Here is a 23,507-nt window from a genome sequence, read left to right on the forward strand (position 1 = left end):
TTGAAGTTGACATTGGGGTGTGACGACCACCGGCCCCGCTGTGAGCACAGGAGGCGGCGACCATAAGGTCCAGCTCCATCCTGCGTGCAGGGTGCCTGGGCAGGACACTGCACGAAGGCCAGCGGCTGCGAACACGGTGTTTCGCAGTGCTTGCGTCGCCCCTTGCCCTCTTTTCCTCTCGCTTTCCCCGCCTCCAGGGTCCTCCCCAACCGCAGGTGCGCTCCTGGTCCCCGCCCCCCGCCCCCATCATTCATCACCGGTCGTGGGCGGGGTGTGTGGGGGTGGGGCCTGGTAGGCTGGACCTGGGCGGGATGGGGAGGCCTGGTGGCGGGGCCTAGACGGGGTGGGCGGGGTCGGGGGCGGGACCGTCGGGCATCGGCGGTGGCGGCTGCGGTGGCTGCTGGGGAAAAGTTGTCCTGGCCTGAATGCCAGCAGCCGCGGAAGCCTGAGCACTGCAGCGTGAACGCCGAGAAGCAGCCGAATGGACGCCGCGGCTGCCGGGGTGGCCCAGGGCATGGAGCAGCCGGCAGGGGCCTCCGGCGGGCGCTGCGCCCCGGGCTGGCAGCGGGCGGCGAGAGCGGCAGGGAGCAGGATGCGCTCTGAGGGCGAGGCCCCCAGGCCGGCGGCGCTGCTGCGCTGGGCGCTGAGCCTGGTGTTGAGCGCGCTGTTGGGCAAAGGTAAGGCGAGGCGGGAGTCGACCGCACGGGCTATCGCGAAGTTCCATGGAGCTCCGATGTAGGCCGGACGAGGGGAGCCTAAACATGGGGTGCAGTGGGGACATTGACAAGGGCACCGGTCCCATCAGGAGCCCTCCACGGAGCGCCGAGCAGCCCCTTCCCTAGAAGGGTGGATCCAATTGGGCGCCAGGGCTGGGACATGATAGGTGCAGAAGCTCCAAACCCAGTACCCTAGACCACCCCAGACCCAGTGCTGCCTCCCGGGTGAGGAGGGGGCTTGACGAGGGGTCACCTCCAGCGCATCCTCCATTCCTGAGTTCCGCGGGGACCAGCCTCTGGCTACAGCAGTCACATTGTTGAGCATGGTTGCTTGAGAGGGGAGCCCGGTTCTTTAAGCCCCTTCGTCCCAGCCGTGGGAGCCCCATCCCCAGGTCAGACAGAGGTACTGGGGATCCAGTCCCTCTCTGCAACCCCTCTCCGCAAACGCTGGGTCCCTAGAACCCACGGTGGCTCATGAAAGGACTCATACTAATCGAGCAGCTCACCCAGACACCAGCTTGGCAGAAACCTAGGACTCTCTCCAGGCACCCCAAATTAGGCCTTGTATGGCTTGGGAGCATGTGTGGGAATGAGTGCGCTTCTCACCGGGGCTGGCTCCCCAGAAGCTCTCTCCCTGGAGGGCTTTCACCTCTGCCCCCTCCTCCTCCTCCTTGGGGCTATAGGGATGAATGACTGCCCCAGGTCTTTGGAGATTTGTGCAAGTGAGCCAAGGTAGGGCTGCTGAAGGGCTCACAAAAGGTAGCTGTTGCTGTAATCAGGACCATATTATTATACGCATGTGGGGACCATGGCCTTGCAGGGCGGTGAGAGATGGTCCCAAGCCCAGCTGTGGGAGCAGATGACCCCGCGGGGACAGCGACTGCGCCCACAGCAGCTGAGGGGTCCTGGGGTGCGGTCTGGGAGTGAGGAGAGGATTCGGTGGACTTCTTGCCGCCTGTGCTCTGGTGAGGGTCTGGGTCCATTTGGTTAGCTGCGGTGTGCACACACAAGTGTGTCCTTCGCCTTCGCCTCTTACACCATAGGTGCGGCTACAAGAATTGTCAATTAGAGATTATTTGTGCATAATTATAGAAAATGAAAATCATACTTACTTGGCTGGCACTTGTTTCTGAGTGAGTACTTCTGATATCCTTGGAATCATTTTCCCTGCAGGATTTTATTCTCTCTCCTACCTGCATAGTGAGTTCTCTCGTTTAGGTACCCTAGGGATTGAGAAGTTGCTGCTTTCAAGGAGAGAAGGTGATGTCCACCTCAGCTGTCAGGGGAGTTAGCAAAGTCTCCAAGACAGTGAGTCCCAGCTACTCTCTGATGGGGCGATTTCTCCTCTTCTGTGCAGTTTTCTTTCCCCGTGTAGAGAAGGGCTAGAGAATTCTGCGCTGAGAACTCAGATTTCTCACCGGAAGTCTGTAAAGTCAAAGAACAAAACTAGAAAATCTGCCCCGAGGCATAAATGACACCCATGAGGACCACGTTAGTTTTCCAGAGTCAGAAACCAGTCAAGGGAGGCTGGCCTGGGAGCACCCGGGCGGGAGGACAGGGCATCAGAGTCCGGGGCTTCTCTCTCACTGCAGGGCTGACATGAACTCAGGGTACCGCGAACCTCCTAACGTACACTTTTGTAGCAGGGAAAATGGAAGCACAAGGTCCAGGTGACAGAGAAAGCCTTTGTGCCATCTCCTCATGCAGACTTTATTCATCCATCTGACAAAGGGCTCTGCAAATGGCTGCATTTACAGGGACAGTATTAGACGAGCCTCTTCCTCTGTACTACAGGGTGTCAGCGTTCGAGGCAAAGGGTGTTCGTTCTGAGGCATTTTAGATCAAGAAGACGAGTCTCATCAATTGATCTATTAATCAAGCTGTCGGTGGATACACCCACACACCCACCCGGCTGCCCTCAGCACCCACTGACCCTGCCTTTGTTCCAAGGCAGAGGGCCAGTCGACCACACTGGTGGTCCCTGCCCCTCAGCCTGCCGAGGGAGAGGTTATCAGGACAAATACACCTGTATTAATCTCAGAGGAGGACACATTATTGGGGGAATAAAAGGTGGTGGAGTGTCGGGTTCTAGGAGAGGGTGCTGCGACTTTTATGTGATCAAATCGAGTGTTTGAGAAAACAGTCCCTTACCCAAGTGTACAGGTTAGTGGAGGGCCCAGGATTCCAGGTTGGAAAGTGGAGGGTTCTCAGAAAAGAGGGGGGAGGATCAGTGGAGCAGAGGACGGGGGCTGAGGAGGGGAAGGAGGGATGGGAAAGGGAGGACTGTGGAATGACACAGGCCAAATGATGCTAAGCACATACGAGTGTCCCCCTTGGATCTCACTTTATCTATACAGCAGAGATTAAGGAAAACACATGAAGGCCAGCGGAGGAAGGGGAAAGGAAGGACGAGGGGCAGGGACGAGGAGGCACTGGGGACTGAAGCGCAGCAAGGACTTCAGGAGGACCCACCACTGTGCGTGGCTGCCACGCACTAACGAAAACGTGAAGAGGGCCGCCCAGAGTCTCCCCGCCACACGGCATGGTGCGGGTGCTATGATCGTGCACACAATCTTTCCAAGCTCTGCTTTAAATAAGTAATAAGAAAAATGTCCCAGGAGAAATAAGCACCCAGAAGAGAGAAGAGGGGCTCTTGACTGGGTGGCTTCATCACCACTCTGTCCTCTCTGAGTCTCAGCCTCTTCCTCTGTGTGGGGGGGATGGCCGCTCCTTCCTGCTGGCCCCCGGGGTGCCGTGACTCTTCTGTTGCAGCTGATGTGAGGAAGGGTGTGTGGGGGATGTGAGTCACAGCTGCCCTCAGGAGGGGAGGCGTGCAGGTGCTGGACAAGCTGTCCCTGCAAATGGGTGTGGTGGCTTGCAGGTATCCTTACCCACAGGAGGGCTGGCTGGTCTCTGATTGAGACTGACATCCTGTGTTGGTCATCTGGAGCTACCTCAGCAAAGTATCACTGAGGAGGTGTCTGCACAGCAGGAACTTATTCTCTCTATTACCAAGGCTGCAGTCCAAGGTCAAGGTGCTGGTGAGGGAGGTTTGGTCACAAGCCCTTCTTCAGGCTCCAGGACAGCTGCCGTCTGGCTGTGTGCTCTTGTGGCTTCTCCGTGGTCTCTTCTTATAAGGACACTAATATTGGCCCCACCTTTGTGACCTTAATCAAACTATTTTCTTCCTCAAAGGCCTCATCTCCAAAGTGTCCACAATTGAGGGTTAGAACTTCAACATTGGAATGGGGGGTGCAAATATCCACACAAATGGGGAATTCCACCTGAATTAGGCAGTGATTGAGTTTGGCCCAGCCCTTATGCAGAGGGCTTCCAAGTCTACCTGGACATTTGAGAAGAGACAGGAGCAGATGGTCAATTCCTTCTCGGGGGAGCTGTTGGGCCACCGTCCTAACTTTAGATGGCAGCCCTGCCAGGTTTCTAGGTTTCACCCTAAGTTAGACCAGCTGAGAGGGTCATGCTGGCACGCCTCAGGGCTTTGGGTCAGGGACCAGGTTGTCAGTAGGAGCTGCAGAAAGCCCCATCTTATTGGACCAGGTGGGGTCATGTGCTAGACTTTGAACCAATCACTGAGGCCAGAGGAATGCTGGATAATGGTTGGTTGTCAGCGAGTGCCCTGGAAGCACTTCTGCCGGAGGGGTGGGCTCAGGCCCAATCAGGAGAACATGGCCTGAGAGGGGTCAGGGGTCAAGTTCCCCAGTGCCCCAAGCAGATGAGGGGTCAGATTTTTCTTGTCCTTAGATATAGCCAGTGCCTGTCTTCTTGAAATAATAGGCCACTCTGTCTTCTCTCTCGGGTTTTTTTTTTCTTTTTTTGATCCTTCAGAAATGATTTCCAAAGTCTGTGATGACAAATCAATATACAAATTGTATAAACACTGGGCACCCGTGAACAGCGCACTGTCTAAATTACCGGGTTCAGGGATGTCTCTTTGCTGCTGTTCCGCTTCACCTGTGTTCCCAACAGCAAACACAGCTCCTTAATTTGCAGTATTCAGGGCATAGATATTTTTCTTTGTCTAGTAATAGGATTAGCTCAAATCAAATATCCAAAATAGCTCATCTGTCCCCTCGCCTTCGAAAGGAGCTTATTTGAGGAGCAGCAACCCAGAAGGAATCATTGAACCACACTTGGCTTCCTGCTCTCACGGAGCCACAAACCCTCTCACCATCTTCTTCAGGGGGAGGTAGGCAGAGCCACCAGCCACCTGGCATCCATACTGCTTCCTGGTCCATGGGTGGTCTGAGCAGGGTGTCATCAAACAGCTGTCTCAGACCCCAGGGTCCACCAGGGGCATGTTGTAGAGACCCGTGTGCCATTGATGAGGTTGGACAGAGTAACTTCCTGGTTACAGCTACGTTAACACTCCTGTTTCCCAGAGACAGCCAACCCCTGTTTCCTGGGTTGATTCTTTGAAAACAAAAAGTGAGACCTGGGCAAGCTTTCAGGGTGTACGGATGACTGAAGCTTGTGATTTCATCCTCACATGAGGAGGTCCAGTCAATAAGCAGTTGCTTGTTTTGCAAACCGAATTTTGAATTTGATAGGAAAATATGCAAATACCACACTAATTTCCCCAAAGTGTGGAGCAACTTTTTTTTTTTTTTTAAAGAAAGAGAAAGATTGGACATTCAATTCAGGAAGAGCCATGTGATTGTCACTGTTTTTGTCTTCCTAACAAGGTGAAGGTCAAGGTTTGTCATTTTTGTGCCTTGCTTTAAATACTCCAGAAAATCAAGCCCCCACAATGGCTCCCCCAAAAAGGTATGTCCAAAGGTATGTCCCCTTGGTACCTGCGAATGGGAACATACTTGGAAACTGAGGCTCTCAGTCAGGGAATCTGAGAAGATCCCATCCTGGACTTCTCCAGCAGCCACTGTCGTTAAGAGCAAAGGGACAGCTGGGATACCCAGAGGAGAAGCCCAGGCCAAAGGCCACGTGGAGATGAGGTGGGGATTGGCCATGTGTTCCCCCCGCCCCCCAGGCCAAGGCGCTCTGGGAGCCACCAGCACGGAGAGACTGAGCCTTTTTTCTGGGTGATTGTGGCCAAGCTGGTACCTTAGCCTTTCAAGATAGTTTCTGTCTTTTAAGTCACCAAGATTGTGGCCACTTGCTATGCCTCCCAGGGACACTGATAATACAAGCCCACTCATGTGCTTCAAGACTAGGATGAAGAAAGGATACGGTTGGATTTGATATAATTCAGCTGTGGAGACAAAAATAGGTCTGCTGCCTGTGTTTCATGAACTTGAGTCCTGAAACTCTTTTCTCAATGCGGGGGCACACGGTAGACCACTTAGTTTGAATTATAATAATGTGGCAAACTGTTTATTTTAGATATTAATACTTAGGTCTAGTAAGGAAAAGGTGCTGCATGATTTATCAAACGAATTGGAAGGATGGCTTCAATACTGACACCGCACATTTGGTCTTGGCAGGTTCAATGTGGAAAAGAAACATGGAGACGAGCATGTAATTTTCATCGAGTTCTGCTTCTTGCTACCTTCTCTCAGCTCCTCTCAAGATAGAAATTCTAAAATGCTGTGAGTGAAAAAAGTGGGACAGTCTTCTGTCAGGTTCGCCCGTTAGGATCTGCAGGCTTCTCTGTTGACAGATAGATCTTTCATGACAGTTCTTAATTAGCCAGGCTCTTCTGAGGTGGCGCTTGGTTTTGAAGGGGGTTGGTGAGGCCCAAGAGGGAGGGCTGGGGAGTTTTCTGTGGCCTGCCTTCCCCTCCCTCTCCCACTCAGACTCCGCGCTCTCACATTGTGGTGTTCATTAATTTGTTCAAACACGCTAAGATTTCCAGGCTTGTGCTAGCTCCAGGAAACCAAAAGTATACACAAAACCACACCCAAGACAGCCCGGTGATGGGTGTCCCAGGAGGAAGCATTTATAAGGCACTCTGGGGACACAGTCAGTGGAGGAAGCAGCTTGTCTGCCTGGGAAAAATTGTCAGTCAGGAAGGCCACACGTGGAGGCTGGGCCTTTGAGAGTCTGGAAGGATGTGTGGAGAAAAATCATGATGGGAGTCATGGATGGGAGACCCTTCGGAGCAGCTGCCCAGGGCCTGGCAGGTCCTGGGTCCTACCTGCATTACCCACATCAACACTCAGTCCACTTTAGAGTCCCGATGACGGACCACCTTTTATGGATAAGGAAACTGAGTCAGAGTAAGTCTGGGTGTCGGTCCTAAGTGGCAGAGCAGGACATGGACCAGGGCCATCCTGAGCTACTGTGCCGCCTGTTGGCTCCTGCAGGAGGAGGAGCACTGTGGGGAAGGAGAGCTCCAGGCCCAGGTGTGCTCAGGAGAGGCCAGCCAGGGTTGATCCTCCCAGGGTCAGTATGGGATGCTGGCACTCCGCCACGAGAGAAGAGCTGGCCCCCAGGACTGCAGTGGCCCCTCCAGGTGGGGTGAGAGGTGGACCTGCCGCTGGCCAGTGAACCCGGTGGGTCCTCTTCCCTCCCCTCCCTCTTGTGTTTCCCTTGCTTCTGGTTCTTTCCTGCCTTCAGAACAAGTGTTCCCTGGGAGCAGATGCTGGGGTCCAGTGAGGAACCAGCAGGCAGTGAGGTGGAGTTTTTCATCACACAGTAAGATCCGTCACTTCTCTGGTTCCCTGTGCCTTATGGCCATTGGACCAATTCTGGTATCGGTCCATCGATAGAAGTGGAAGTTGTGAATCACTTTCAGTGAGATGGGCAAATTAAAGAGACAGGCAAACAGGTCAGATAACTTCCAGTTTGTGACAAGTCTGATGACTAAAGCAGGTGACATGGAGAACTAACGGAGAGCGGGGTGGGCTGAGAAAGACCCTCTCTGAAGACTAACGAGATGCAGAGACTCGCCTCACACCTGGCTCCGAGTCTCTGGTTGCTCCAGGTGCTGGTGTGGGTTTTCTTAAGGAGCAGAACTGCCCAGGGGTGAGGCAGCCCGGGGCTCTGGGCGCTGGTAGCAGGTGCAGCACTCAGTCTTCCTACCTTGGCTGAGATCCTTGAGCCTCTGCGTTCTCATCTGTAAAATCAGAGCTCTGGCTCCTCCCAACAGACTTGTTTGTGGATTATGTGCATAAAGCCTGGGAGACATAAGCGGTGCCCACGGTCCTCCGTATGCGTCCGAGTGCTCTGTCCTGATCCTTTCCACTCGCGCACCCGGTATCCCCCGAGTGTTTGCTCAACAGCTGGCTTTTTAGATCAGCTGCTTCCCACCAGGAGACCTCGGGACACAGAGTGTTGAGTCCTTACTGGATCCCCCCCGCTGAGGGGCACTCTTCCTGGTGTCCCCATGCTGTCAGGCACTGTTCCATGCTGGGCCCCGCTCAGCCACGTGAGCCTAACCTTTGCAGGACACAGCGGTCAGTGGGCTGACCTGGACAGCTGGTCCACACACCCGCCTCTTGGCTTCTCTAGAGCAGAAGGCCTCTGGTTTTCGAGGTCTCAAGTCTCCTGGTTGGCTCCTCCTTGGTGCCTCTGTCTTTCTGCCTGCAAGCCTGGTTGGTCTGCCTCCCCTGGTGGCTCTGCTAGCTCTCTGGATTTGTCCCCTCCAGTTCGTCCAGGTCCCTTTGTCCTTTCCTATTTTGTCTCACTCCATCTCTCTCTCTGTCTGTTCTCTCTCTCTTTAGGACCGTACTTGCTTGCCCATCATCTCCCTCTCCCTCCATCTTCCCTCCCTCCTTCCTCGTTCCTTCTTGCTCTACTCTTCCACTTCTCTCACCTCCCCTCTCTTCCTTTCCAAACCATGGATCCATCCACCCATTCATCCACCTACCCACCCACCCACCCAGTGGCCTGACTGAAGGATGGACAATCAGTGGAGCCTCCTTCCAGGGCTCCCCCTGCTCGCTGCAGTCACCAAGCCCCGGCCAGTTCACAGCACTATCAGGGAGTTCATTCATATTTAAGTAAGGCTATCCCTGCAAGCCCAGGTCTCAGCAGCACTAAGTGTCTCCTCACTGGTGCCCTCAGCTCACATTTTAGGTTTTAATGGAGCAGATGCCATTTGCTTGCTAGCCTGGTGGCAACTGGAAGTTGTTTTAAATTTGAATTTAGCTCAAACTGGATGAGAGTTTTTTCAGACAAGAGAGAAATAGTCGACAGGTTACGCTGTTGTTAGCGGCCTGCCCATCGAGGGGAAGGAGAGAAGGCACAGGTGACTGCTGTCAGTGTTGGAGCTGGTGTGGGCTGCACAGGACCCATGGAGGTGGAGTGGAGGAGGAAGCAGGCTGGGAGCAGGGCAGAGCTGGCCTCCGTGGTCTGCGCCTCTCTGGCTTCTGTGACCCATCTCTGTGGCGGTCTTGGTCTCTGGGGCTCACGGTTCCCTCTCACCCTCCCTGTCTCTGTCCAGCTTGGCTAACGGCGCCAGTGGGAGCCTCTGCTTTTCCGCTCTGGCCCAGGTTGGATGTTACTGCCCACTTTACAGAAGAGATGATTGCTGGCCCGGGGCCACTAGGAAGTCTGTGGCGCAGACAGATCTCTTGGCTGTAAATCGAGGGCCATCCGTGTCGACCCGGCCTGCTCTCCTGCCACGGGTGTGGGGCCTCCAGGGAAGGGTGCAGGATCCCATGGCCATCTCCAGCTGGTCAAGTGAAGCATTTGAGAAACTGAGGACATCGTGACTTTGGTGTCATTTTGGAAAGTTGGAGCCTTGTGGTGCAGCTCCTCTGTCTCCCCCACCAGGACTCAGGGAGCAAAGGACACTGGCGTGGTTGAGCCCTTGGGTAAGGATGACTCTGGTGAGAGCAGAAACCAGGTAGGACCCGTGGAAGCTGCTCTGCAGGTGAATTCTTGACAAGGACATGACATGTCCTGGAATCCAAAGGCTGTGAAGGACCACCTGCCGGAGCTCTGCAGGAAGCCTGCTCCCTGCCAGTGTTTCACCCACCTCTCCACCTCCCGCCTTGGCCACTCTGCTGGGAGGAAATGCCCAGCAACTGCCCTTTAGTTAATGTCTTTCTTTCTGGAAAGGAGTCAGAGAGGCTGAAATCTCTTCATCCCCATTCCACATGCTTTATCTGGACCTGCTAGGAGCCACAAGCATATATACGATGTATGGCACCTTTGGTTGTAAAGTGACGCCAGCTAGCCACTGAGATGATTATGTTAAAATTTACATTCATATGCAAACTGGACTCCCGCTGTTCACCTTGGCCTGCTACCGGACTCAAGTTACGGGACTTTACGGGACTGCTGGAGAGTTCCCATTGGTTGGGGAAGGATAGTAGGAGGGAATTCCGGAGGAGGTCGGAGGAGACGGGGGTTCCGGGACGCGCGGTTCCGGTCAGACACCCTCGTGGGAGGACCGGTTTTTGACTCGCTGGCGCGGAGAGTGTTAGCGGCTTTTTCAAAATAAAGTTTTGTTCCTGCTTCAGTGGCTCGTGATTCTGTGCCCAGCCAAGACTGCGGCATTTGGCGGCCCGTGCGGGGAACGCCTGAAGCTTAGAGGTGAGTAAATTGCTCGCCCCTGAGGGAAGGCGACAGGATGGATGACCTTCTCAGAAAACAATGTGTTCTTGTTTTGATTTATTTTGTTTTTATTTCGAGCTCCCTAGCCCTAGAATTTTCTCAGGCGAACTGGAAAAAATGGTTGGCTCAAGGTTTGAAGTTATTCAGCCCTGAGAAAGAGAAAATTGATACAACCATTGTCTGCTCCGTCTTTGTTTCATTCTGCTTCGGCTTTGTTTTATCCTACCTTATTGGGTTAGGTTATAGTAGATTAGAATCCAATAAAAAACAAACCGAAAAACTGTTAAGTAAATTGTTAGAGGTCCAGACTATGGTAGAAAAAACGCTAGGTCAAGCAAAAGAGAAGGTCTCTCAAGCTAGTCAGACAGAGGAGAATTTAAAGAAAGCAAGCTTAGAGGACAAGCAGCCATCAGGTGGAGAATTACAACAGGAGGTTGCTACCAACTCCGTTCTATCACCAGAGGGCGTAACTCAGCCAACAGCTCCATCTACCGCTGAGCGGCCCTCAACTACCGTAGTTGATGGACGGAATTCTGAGGCAGGACCCCAAAGATTAGCATGCCCTGTACTTGAGCAGGCAGGAGGGCAACGAATTCACCGTGCTTTAGATTTCAAAACAATAAAGCAATTAAAGGAGGCTGTAACGACCTATGGGCCGCAAGCTCCCTTCACAATAAGCATGGTTGAATCTGTTACCAACTTGGACATGACACCAGCAGATTGGGCTAACATGTGTCGATCTGTGCTAAACGGAGGACAATATTTGTTATGGAAGGTTGCCAATGAGGAATTTTGCATGGAGACAGCTAGGCGAAATGCAGAAGCTGGGTACCCTCAAAGAAATATGGACATGCTATTGGGAAAGGGACCATATGAAGGTCAAAGACAGCAAATTGAATATGACCCTGGCGTATACGCACAAATTGCTGTAGATGCAGTTAGGGCATGGAAAACTTTACAGGGGCATGGAGACTTACAAGGTCAATTATCTAAGGTAATACAAGGAACTAATGAACCTTATGCTGAATTTGTAGATAGACTTATTCAGTCAGCCTCTAGGATATTTGGAAATACAGAACAGGTAATGCCATTTATAAAACAACTGGCTTATGACCAAGCAAATCGTTGCTGCAGAGAGGTCATTAGACCATGGAGACATGAGGATTTAAACACATATATTAAATTATGTAGAGACATTAATGAACAGGGGCAAGTCTTAGCAGCAGTACAACAGGCTTTAGATGCCAGGCCAAGAACATGCTATAATTGTAATCAAACAGGACATTTTAAAAGGAGTTGCCCCATAAGAGGAGGGTTTAACAAAGCTGGATATCAAAGGAATAGAATACCAGGTATTTGCCCACGATGCCGTAGAGGGAGACATTGGGCTAATGAATGCCGTTCTCAAACCACCATAGAGGGTATTCCGTTATCAAAAAACGGACAAGGACCAAGTGTTTACCCACGATATCGTGGAGAAAGGTATCAAGCTCCATTGCCAAAAAACGGACTAGAGGGCCCAATGCCCCGGGGCCCCAAACCACAAATATATGGGGCAATGGAGGAACCCAACAGCCCCATCAAGGTAGTGCCCAGGACGCATTATCCATTAAATCCCTCATCAGACAAACTAGAGGGAGCGCAGGGCTGGACATCTGCGCCTCTGCCAGAGCAGTACTAACCCCAGAGATGGGAATTCAAATCATTCCCACAGGAGTAAAAGGACCTCTTCCCAAAGGAACAGTAGGCTTATTATTGGGACGCAGTTCTTCTACACTAAAAGGACTTATGATAAGTCCTGGGGTAATTGATCCCGATTATGAAGGTGAAATAAAAATTATAGCTAGTTCTCCAAGAGGTATATCAGTAATTTCACCAGGAGATAGAATAGCACAGTTATTAATAATACCCAGCCTGCATGATAAATTTTCCAGTTGTAATGTAGAAAGAGGTTCCAAGGGATTAGGCTCCACAGGTGTAGATTGGGCTATGCTGTCTTTAAATTTAGATTCTCGCCCAATGCTAAAATTAAAAATTCAAGGACATGACTTTAATGGGCTGCTGGACACAGGTGCTGACCTCAGCATAATATCTCGTCAAGAATGGCCAAAACATTGGCCATTACAACAAGCCACTCAAACGCTTCGAGGCCTAGGAGTGGCAACAAATCCCCATAGAAGTGCTATGGTATTAGATTGGAGGGATCCTGAAGGATGTGAAGGAACTATACAGCCCTATGTATTGGATCATCTTCCTGTAAATTTATGGGGACGAGATGTCCTAGATCAATTAGGATTGACATTAACAAATAACATCAATCCTAACGCGCCCACTACTAGGGCTAAACAAGGCTTTAGGAAAGAAAAAAGATTAAGAGAACAAGAACAAGGTATGACAGCACCTATTCAAATAGATCAAGAAATAAATAGACATGAATTGGGTTTTCAGAAAGGGCCACTGAGACAATCAAAATTACTTGGAAATCAGAAAGACCAGTGTGGGTTCCTCAGTGGCCCTTGACTAAAGAAAAGATACAAGTAGCCCATGACTTGGTCAGACAACAGTTAGCGGAAGGACATATACAACCTTCCGTATCCCCCTATAATACTCCCATTTTTGTCATTAAAAAGAAATCTGGTAAATGGAGATTATTACAAGATTTAAGAGCCATTAATAATGAGATGGTTATTATGGGACCTGCTCAATCAGGGATTCCTCAATTGTCTGCTTTACCAAAAACCTGGCATGTTTTAGTTATAGATATTAAAGATTGTTTCTTTTCAATTCCAATTCATCCCGAGGATAGTCCACATTTTGCATTTACTATCCCTGCACTGAATCATGAAGGTCCTGATCAGAGATATGAATGGAAAGTACTCCCTCAAGGGATGGCTAACAGCCCAACTATGTGTCAAATTTATGTTAATAAAGCAATCCAGCCACTTAGAAACCAAAATCCTGAACTACAAATATTTCACTATATGGATGATGTGTTACTGGCACATAAAGATAAAAACACATTACTAGAATGTTATGCCACACTTACAAATTTATTGAAAAATTATAATCTAGAGATAGCAATAGATAAAGTACAATTAAATCTTCCAATTAATTATTTAGGAGTTCTATTATCCTCAACCATGGTCCGTCCACCAAAAATTCAAATACGAGTAGATCAACTCAAATCACTTAATGACTTTCAAAAGTTATTGGGAGACATAAATTGGATAAGGCCTTATCTAGGCATACCAACAGGAGAGTTAGGACCTTTATTTGATATTCTAAAAGGTCCATCAGATCCAAATTCACCCCGCATGTTAACGCCTGAAGCAAGAAAAGTATTAAAAATCATTGAAACATATATGGAAAATATGCATTTGGATAGAATTGATATAAGTTTGCCTTTATTATTTATTGTACTACCAACAAAAAATATTCCTACAGGAGTATTTTGGCAAGAAGGTCCATTATTGTGGATACATTTATCTTATTCCCCTAACACTATTCTTACTAGATATCCTGAGGCTGTAGGACAATTAATACTCAAAGGAATAAAAGCAGCTAAGGGAGTGTTTGGGATTTCTCCCAATAAAATTATTACTCCATATACTATGGATCAAATTGATGAGTTAGCTAATGAGTTAAATACTTGGGCAATAATCCTGTGTAAAACTAGTGTTTCATTTGATAATCACTTACCATCTAATCCTTTGTTGTCTTTTTGGTCTAAGCATCCTGTAGTTTTTCCAAAAATGACAAGAAAAACCCCTATCATAAATGCTCCAAATATATTCACTGATGGGTCAAACAATGGTACAGCAGCAGTAGTTACTCCTGATCAAACTTTTACATTTTTAGTACCCAAACAATCAGCTCAAAAGGTAGAGCTTAATGCAGTATTACAAGCTTTTATGATGTTTAAAGATTCTGTATTTAATTTATTTTCTGATAGTCAGTATGTAGTTAATGCTATTAATTCCCTTGAAGATGCTGGTAGGATTTCCCCTTCCTCTACTGTTTTCTCTTTGTTTTCCGCTATACAAAGTCTAATCTGGGACCGAAAAGATCCATTCTTCATAGGTCATATCAGGGCACATACAGGATTGCCTGGAGCCCTTAGTATGGGCAATGAACTAGCAGATAAATCTACACATGACATACATATTTTCTCCACAATAGAAGAAGCTATAAATTTTCATAAAAGGTTCCATGTCAATGCTAATACTTTACAAAAGCGTTTTAAAATAACTAAAGAACAGGCCAGACATATAATAAAACAATGTCAAAATTGTGTGACATTTTCACCACAAGTTAATCTTGGAGTCAATCCTAGAGGACTAATACCTAACCATATTTGGCAGATGGACGTCACACACTTGCCAGAATTTGGAAAATTAAAATATTTACATGTTACAGTTGATACCTCTTCCGGATTTTTGATGGGCTCCCTTCATGCCGGAGAAAAAACTAAAGATGTTATAGCTCATTGCTTACAAAATTTTGCCACTGTGGGCGTTCCAAAACAGTTAAAAACGGACAACGGTCCTGGTTATACTTCCTCCTCTTTTAAACAATTTTGCTCATCATTTGGTATTACTCACATAACAGGAATTCCATACAATCCACAAGGACAAGGCATAGTTGAAAGAGCTCATCAAACTATTAAAATGTACTTATTAAAACAAAAGGAGGGAATTGGAAAGGGGTATATATCCCCCAAAGATAAACTTAAAATAACCCTTTTTACTCTAAACTTTTTAAATTTAGATTCATCGGGACTTAGTGCTGCGGAAAGACATTTGTACCCCAAAAATGTACATAAGCCTAAGGTACTTTGGAAAGATATTCTAACAGGACAATGGAAAGGCCCGGATCCAGTGATAGTCTGGAATCGGGGCGCTGTCTGTGTTTTCCCACAGGATGAACAGCAACCGATTTGGATTCCAGAGAGATTAACTAAAACAATTTCTACAGAAAAAGAAGATGATTTGACTCAAATCCATAACAGCTGACATCCAGAGCTCCAGCTTGGCTATTCTTACATCTGCGACAGTGATTAACCAAGGTTTTTTTTTTCAGTATCTATTTTATTATTGCATTTTTCCACATCATAAAGTTCTATTTTATTTTTGAGCTCATACAAACCTAGGTTAATGTTTTTCTGATCAGTTTTATTTTTTGACTGTGTTTTATTTTTTATTTATTTATTTATTTATTTATTTTTTTTTTTTTTTGACTGTGGAGTTTTTAAACATTGCAATGGAGATTTCACCTAAGTATAGTTACAAGGCCTTTATTTACTATTGTCTTATGTGTTGTATGTTGTGTGCACACTTCTGTTTTGTGTTGTATGTCTGTATGTGTGTATGTCCATATTTCTTATATGAGGAGCGCTCATGAAAAAATGGATCCGAATTTTTTCTTTATTCACGTGATTTATATGGTTTAATTTAAATTAGGTGAACAGCTGTTTATGATTGTTGTTAAAGATGGTTAACAGATCTGTTTGTTTACTAATTTAAATTTGGTAAACGGCTGTTAAGGATTGTTTTTAAAGGAGTTTAACAGATCTGTTTGTTTACTTTCACCTTTTCTTTTTATTATATTTAATAATTCTGTTCAGGATAATGTCTCTTTACCATCATTGCCAGAATTTCCATCTCCATCCCAATTCCAGTGAAGACTGAGATAAAACCAAACTACAGCTTCTATGATAGCTATCACAGTAAACTGTATAAACTGATGCATCAATGAATATAACTCAACAAGTAATGCTATCAAGGACTTGATTTACTTTGGGAGGATATGGACATATTGATAGACTCCTCCAATTTGAACTGCTTGCAGAACTTGCCTGGACTATATATCAGTTGCATACATTGTGAAATATCATCTGGTGCACCGAATTGTGGTACTGCTGGCATATTTTTGCTGATGGTGTCACCAGTGATGCAATTTCCTTGCCAGCTCACCCCATGTTTATTGTGGTAATACTGGCATATCTTTGCTGATGGTGTCACCAGTGACGCAATTTTTCCAAAGGAGCCGTCAATTGGCTTGGTGTCGTGGCATTTCTGTATCCTCCTCCCTTCTACTAGTGATGGTCTAAATTTGGGGGCCAACAGAGGTGAGGCAAAGAACCTCACCCCCCCACTGGCACCAAGGCTAAATTTGGGGGCCAACAGAGGTGAGGCAAGAACCTCACCCCCCCACTGGTGCATAGGCCTATCCACAAGCATGGCTGAATGCTGGACCGGTAGTCAGCGACGGGTTGCTCTGATTACAGTGGATTCAACCTAAGACAGGAAGCTGACGCCTAAAGGTCAGTTCTCCCATGACGGGTAAGAACCATATGTTAAATTGGACAACCTACCAGGCACGGTCCCTAGCCACATTGCTTGTTGCTTAATTAAACAGAAGGGGGCAGATGCTAGGAGCCACAAGCATATATACGATGTATGGCACCTTTGGTTGTAAAGTGACGCCAGCTAGCCACTGAGATGATTATGTTAAAATTTACATTCATATGCAAACTGGACTCCCGCTGTTCACCTTGGCCTGCTACCGGACTCAAGTTACGGGACTTTACGGGACTGCTGGAGAGTTCCCATTGGTTGGGGAAGGATAGTAGGAGGGAATTCCGGAGGAGGTCGGAGGAGACGGGGGTTCCGGGACGCGCGGTTCCGGTCAGACACCCTCGTGGGAGGACCGGTTTTTGACTCGCTGGCGCGGAGAGTGTTAGCGGCTTTTTCAAAATAAAGTTTTGTTCCTGCTTCAGTGGCTCGTGATTCTGTGCCCAGCCAAGACTGCGGCATGGACCAATCGATGGTGACTGGTGGGGGACAAGTCCATTTTGTATAAAATGGTGACTTGGCACCTCATCACCATTCCCAAGGTGATGGGAGTGAGGAGGAGGAAGGTTTCCAATGGATGGTCCCTGGGTCACATTGGGCAGTTTTACCAGGGTTCAGTATTTGGCCTCTCGTTCTACCTCAGGTAGTGTGTAGGGGGGCAGTGGGAAGAAAGAAGTATGATCCCTGCTGCCGTAGTTCAGAGCTGTGGCTTTAAGGGTCCAGGGCCTGCCCCCTGCCCATCCCCTGCCAGTGCAGGGGCTGCAGGGACTGGGCTATTTATGATGGACTAGCAGCCGCCCTGCTGGTGACCTCTTCTCACACCAGCTAGGGAGACTCACACCCTCCACCCCTAGCTACTGGGGTGGAAACGCCCACCTTGAACTCTGGTGAGCAGCTGGGAGCTCCTTTCAGGGCTGGGCCTTCCCTCCACAGCTGCCGGCTAGGGCCTAGGACAGCACATAAGAGCCCCTCCTGACCCTCTGTGCGCCGGCCTATTAGGAATACCTTTCTTTGTGTTATTCAAGAACTCATAAAGAGCTGAATTTTGCAATATCTTACTGCATTGTGGATAATAAATTATCCAAATCTAAAAATATCCCTTGGTTGCGTTGGGGAAGGGAGAAGGGCTGGTTTCAGAGTTACATAATGCACAACAGTGGGACTGAAATCCTTCATTTAAATTGAAGCCAGTGTCTTTGCTCCTCTCTGGGTGAAGTTCATATGCCTTGCAGCTGTCAGAATGAGTCTGGGTGTCTGCCACCTGAGTGTGGTCAGATTAGATTCCTGCCTAAAGGCCAGTGTTCTTGGGCCAGGGATCTGGGTGTGCAGGTGGCCAGATCTCAGGGCTGTGGTCCAGAACCACAGGCTTGGGGAGGAACTGGGGGGAGCACATGAAAGCCACACAAGGCCATGGTAGGGATCTCTGGGGACACTTGACTGCAACTAAAAAGTAAGGTTCACATGCATGTAACATCTTTGTAGAGGTTTTAAAATTTAAAATCTCTATAAATCTACCTTTGATCCTTCAAGCTTTCTTTTGAGTTAAGCAAAGGAGAGGATGACAAGGTCCGTTGCACAGGCTAGGAGCTGAGCAGGCTCGCAGGGTGGCCGGCCAGGTGGCTTCTGTGGCAAATCACATGCGCTCCCATCCTAGCTCATTACTTAGCAGCAGTGTGATTCTGGTAAAATGGGGATACAAATAGTAACCCTTCAATAGCGGTGTTGCAATAGCGATGTTTGAGGATGAAGTAAGATGTTAATAAGAACTGTTAAAATGTATCAGGCACTTAGAAGGTTTTTGGTGCTTTATCAGGTATTGATACATATCATTCTCTGTATTATAAACACACATTATTCTGAACAGCAAGTGCGTGTAAATCATTCGGCCCATGCCTATCACTTATGTAAGGGTTTAAGAGAAATTAATTGTCATTAGTCATGTTTGTTAGGTGACTTATATTCTATATTGTTATGCATTTGTTCATCAGTTCATCTTTAATTAATTTTTTGTTTTGTTTTGGTGGTGCTGGGGATCGAACCTGGGGCCCTGCATGCAAGGCCAGCTCTCTACCACCTGAGCCACAGCCCAGCCCCATCAGTTCATCTTTGTTGTATTTTCTTTTGGTTCTTTTGATTGTATCTGTGGGCCTGAAAATGGATTTCCCAAATACCTTTGTTAAAATCCCCCCAATATCAATATTCTCTCTCTCAACGTAAACACCTAATATTATTATAATGAAGTGTTCAAGAGTAAGTTAGACATATGAGGTACTTTGTAAATACTTTGGTGTGAATTTCCCCAGAATCCTTAAAAAGGAAGAGTGAAATCTTAAAATCTGGAAATGAATGTCAACACAAAGAATTTTCCCATCCCTGGGCTTTATTCTTATTCTTGGCCCACTAGTGTCCATTGTACCAAACAACCAACCAACCAACTCCGGAATCGTGAGTTGTGTCTGCGCCCCTTGATCTGGAAGGGTTCCCTGGTCTCTGTCCTTAGACCAGGATGCACTGGAGGGTACCGAGCAGTCAATGTGCAGTCCGGGCTGGCCTGGCCCTTGTTCCTCACCAGCTTCACCTCTCCTCCTCTGCGGGACACGGGGTCTGTTCACACGTCACTAGTGATGTCACTGATGGCCTGGAGCGACTGGTGTACAGCGTCTGCACCACACAGCTGCCGTTTCTCCTCTTTGAAGTGAGTGCGTCTCCTGCACAGAGGGCCTTTGCGCTGTGCAGAAATCCCGTTCCTTGTATTTTCAATCACTACTCGAGTCCAGGCATAATTCTGCCTGAACAGCTATAGTAACAAATGGTGGCCTCGGAGGTGGTGGTCTCCTTCTGCCGTTCCTTCCTCATTTACTGGTTGGAGTTCGACCCTAAGGACGCAGCTTCTGCTTCCCAGTGGTGTTGGTGTGGACTCATCCTAAGTTCATTGTCACCTTCTGGGACCACTTGCGGTGATACTGAACTGTTCTGGTTCTGCAGCAGCACCTTCACCTGTCTCCTGTGTCCATTTGACATTTTCTGAGCACACTGTTAGCTTCTGGGTGTTTTGGCTCATGACCTTGACAGTCCTCGCCTCAGTCTGTGAATTGGCCATTTCTCTTTCCTGGGGCTTGGTGTTCAGAACTGCAGTCTGGGCTCTAGGTGTCCTGGCTGCTAAAGGGGTATTGTCCTTTGGGTCTGTGGCCCCTACCCCGGACAGAACTGAGGAAAAGCCGCACGCGTGCACACACCCATGGCCACACTCCACACGTGCACACATGGACATCCCACCCCAAGCTCCCGCTGGCCACCTGTGCCAGGTCCTGTTTGCAGAGCTCACCCTGACTCTCTCTCCTCTCCACCTTGAAACACCTTCTTCCAGCAGCAAGAACCCTGGCGCTCGGTATCCAGCACGTTATTTGCTCAATCCTAGATACTAAAGGAGCTTCGGAGCTGCTGACCCGCACTGCGGTGGAGAACAACCCAGCCAGAACTCAAGAAATGTTTACAGTTATTTTTGTTTTTGCTCTGAGAGTCCAAATAACCTGCCCCAAAGTTACTTTGCAACCACTAGATTCTAATGGTTCAAAACGATGGAGGTTGATTTTGCCCACACCCCACGTCCAACACAGATCAGCCTGGGGCTTTGCTCTGCATTGTCCTTACTCTGGGACCCAGGGTGACAGGGTGACTATCACCAGCATGGCGGAGAACAGGGGGCACAGGGACTTGCATTCTTGGATTCTCTGGTTCAAAGTGAGTGCATCCGCCCACTCACCTTCTGTGGCCAGGTCCCCTCACCTGGCCACACCTACAAAGTGGGCAGAGAAGGCCAACCACTCTCTACAGCTGGTGGGAAAGTCAGTTATCTACTGTCTTACTTATAAACCCTGGGAGAAAAAATCTATTTTACAGAGGATGAAGCTGAAGCACTTGGTCTAGTCTTAACTAACACATGGAGGCAGTTCATCACGTTCTCTGCTGCGTACTATTTCACACTGTGGGGATGTACCGTGTCCACTGAGCTGTGCCCTGCATGTGGACGTTCAGAAGGTTTCCACCTTCTCCATGGGACACAGTGCTCCAATGAGTACCCTTGAGCAGTGGCCTGGGTGGAATTGTTGAGCAGTACGGCCTCAGTCAGAGACTCCTTATTGCCTTTTTTCTTCTTAATAAAGTAAATATAGAACTAACCTCATTAATTTACTACAGGAATTGTATCGGGTACCACAAGAAGCCCTTCTCCGGATGCCAGGAACATAGCCGAACTTTCCAGTGTAGCGGCTACTGTTAGTGTTATTATTGTCGTTAGTGGAGCTGGGGATGCAGTGGAGCTGTTAGTGGTCTGTGGCACCAGGGCTGGAGTGTGGGCTCTGGCTCTCTCTGTCCCTTTGTGCGCTCTATGAGCCCTTCTTCTGATCCAATGGGGCTTTGGGTTCCCAGCATGGGAGCTGCAGCTGCCACCTTCCCTTCTGAAAGGAGGTGCCTGGGGCCAGTGCCTCCTTCCCGACCTCTGAGTCCTCTCCAGTGTTCACTGGGCCCTTGAGACCGGAGCTAACAGAGCTGCCATTGAGAGACCCTGGCCATCTGAGTGACAAGAAGGGGGAAAAGGGACCATCTGGAGCACTCAGGGCCGCTGGGGCCTAGGCCTGAGGATTCCTCTGTGGCCACAACATGTGGAACCACCTCATCCTGAGAGAGCCCGCGCTGCTCCCAAGGCACTGAGGCCTCCTAGGCTCACTGTACTGACCACGTTCCTGATCCTGCCAGGTCCTTTGCCACTGGCACGACTGTCACAGTGGCCACATCTACTTGGTACATAGCCCTGCACTCCTCCTAACCCTGGGAAAAGCACGAGCCTGTTCCCGGAACAGTATTGCCTCAGTGTTCAGAACATGCAGTGGGTTCCAGTGTGTGTACAAGGTTCTGCAACCATCAGTGCTAATTCTCGAACATTCACGTCACTCCCACCACACAGACCCTACCGCCCAGCGACCCCCGCGCCCTTCATCCTCTGCTCCCTTCACAGCCACTGATCCACGTCCCGTCTGTTCCGGACATTTCAGACACATGGAATCGTCAGATGCGTGTCCGGGCTTCTTTCTCTAAACATAATGTTTTTAAGGCCTGTCCCTATTGTGGTCTCTGTCAGTTCATCCTTCTCATGACTCAGTGGCGTTCCATTGGACAGGCCAGCTTGCGGGCAGCCCGTGATGGGATCTCCTTAGGCACCTGGCACTTGCCTTCACTCTGGGCACGTGCACAGCTCTTGGACGAGCATGGCCATACTTATGCATTCCCAGGAACATGCCGCAGTCTTCCAAAGCCCTGTGGTCATCTCCTTGCCCATCTCTCCCCTTTAAGCTGTTTGATGAGGTGCTCTCCATGCCTCAGAGAGCTGTGCAGGTGAACAGCCACCTGTAATTGCTTTTGACAAACATCTCCAGGGAGAAGATGAGCCCAGAGCCAGGCCACATACAGCCTTGCCAGTGGGGTGCTCCAGGGAACCCACAGACAAGGTGTGTACTGTGGGTGGTTTGGGAATGCGGGTGGGAAAGGTCTCCAGTGGGGTTCTCTCTCTGTGGTGCCCACACTGCTGGTTTTTACTGGGAAGGTGGCGTCATGCTTCAAAGCCATCGCAGAGCTGGAGAGTGGGGGAGTGGCCTCAAGTTAAAGTGCCACCAAGGCCTCTGTGTTTGACCAGGACCTGGCCCTCTATTTCTTGTATAAATGCTCTCCCAGCCATAAAAGTGTTTGGAGCATCTCCAGAGCCCAGGAAATGTTATTTTGACAGTGTTTGCCAGTTTCCTTGTGACTTTTATGGAGAAGAGAGTTTTCCAATGGCCTCACTGTGACTTTGCCCTTGGTGTTGCCCTCATGGGACAGAAGGGCCTTCCACAGAGGAGTGTGGAGATGATCTATAGGCATCGGACCTGGGGCTTTGGCAGACAGAGCAGAAAAGACTTGTTCTGTGGTCGATGGTGGATGTTTAGCAGTTTCCGCGACCAGATCATTGTTTTGATGTAATATTAGATGTGGTAATTGCTCTCTCGGTGTGCCAAGGGTACATAGGGACCTACTTTAGGATTTTAGAGAGGCTTAACTTACTTACATTATTTTGAAATTATCTTTTTAAGACCTCATCCCAAGCTGGGTGTGGTGGCGCACACCTGCAATCCCTGTGGCTCAGGAGGCTGAGGCAGGAGGATCACAAGTTCAAAGCCAGCCTCAGCAATTTAATGAGACTGGAGGCAGCCTAGTGAAACTCTCTGTCTCAAAATAAAAAATAAAAAGAAAGGGCTGGGGATGTGACTCAGTGGTTAAGCACCTCTGGGTGTAATCCCTTGCACCAAAAAAAAAAAAAAAAACAATCTCACACCACATGTCAAAACAAGAAGATTGACTTACCACCCTATTGGATTGGGCTGCCATCTTTCCCATGTGTTCCTTATAAATTTGATATTTTCTCTTGAAAATTAGCTATTATTTGCAGGTTTAATATCACTGCAAAGCAAATCATGTATAAAATGGTACTAAAACTCATACTATCTTGGGAGGGTTGTTGGGAAAGCACAGAGGATGATTATTTGCATGCCAGTCATTTAGAACACCGCCCGTCTCCTAGTAGCTCAGTCTCAGTGGCCACTGTGGCTGTCATTCAAGGACCACCCCCTCTCTTGCCCCTCTCCTGGTTTGGAATGGAGAGTGGGGGGCCAACTGAGGACACGGAGTGTGGGACCTGCCTAGTGCATGGCCTGAAGCAGGGACTGAGGAGAGGAGTGATGGGCGACGGCCCGTTGGACCCTCCTGGGGAGCTGAGCCGATGCGGTGGACTTCCACTGCTGAGCTGAGTTGTGCAGCCATGGCTGTCTGTCTGCTTGGCCTTCCTCTCCAGCCTGGTGTGGAAGTAGCTTCTCCACCGTGGTCCCTGCGTGAGCCTTGAGGTGGCTCTTTGGCTCATTCATTGAGTTAA

At 48.9% G+C, this 23,507-nt stretch overlaps 1 pseudogene across 1 annotated transcript in view; it reads left to right on the forward strand.

The window, feature by feature from the left end:
- The first annotated feature begins 396 nt into the window (after positions 1-396).
- Positions 397-23,507, forward strand: part of LOC308644403 (transmembrane protein 132B-like) — a 63,388-nt pseudogene continuing 40,277 nt past the window's right edge. Inside the window, exon 1 of the transcript in view lies at positions 397-677. The product of the transcript in view is annotated as a transmembrane protein 132B-like (transcript). The remainder of the gene's footprint in view (positions 678-23,507) is intronic.

Source organism: Spermophilus citellus (assembly GCF_964194105.1).
Source record: "Spermophilus citellus genome assembly, chromosome: 3".
Classification (NCBI taxonomy): domain Eukaryota; kingdom Metazoa; phylum Chordata; class Mammalia; order Rodentia; family Sciuridae; genus Spermophilus; species Spermophilus citellus.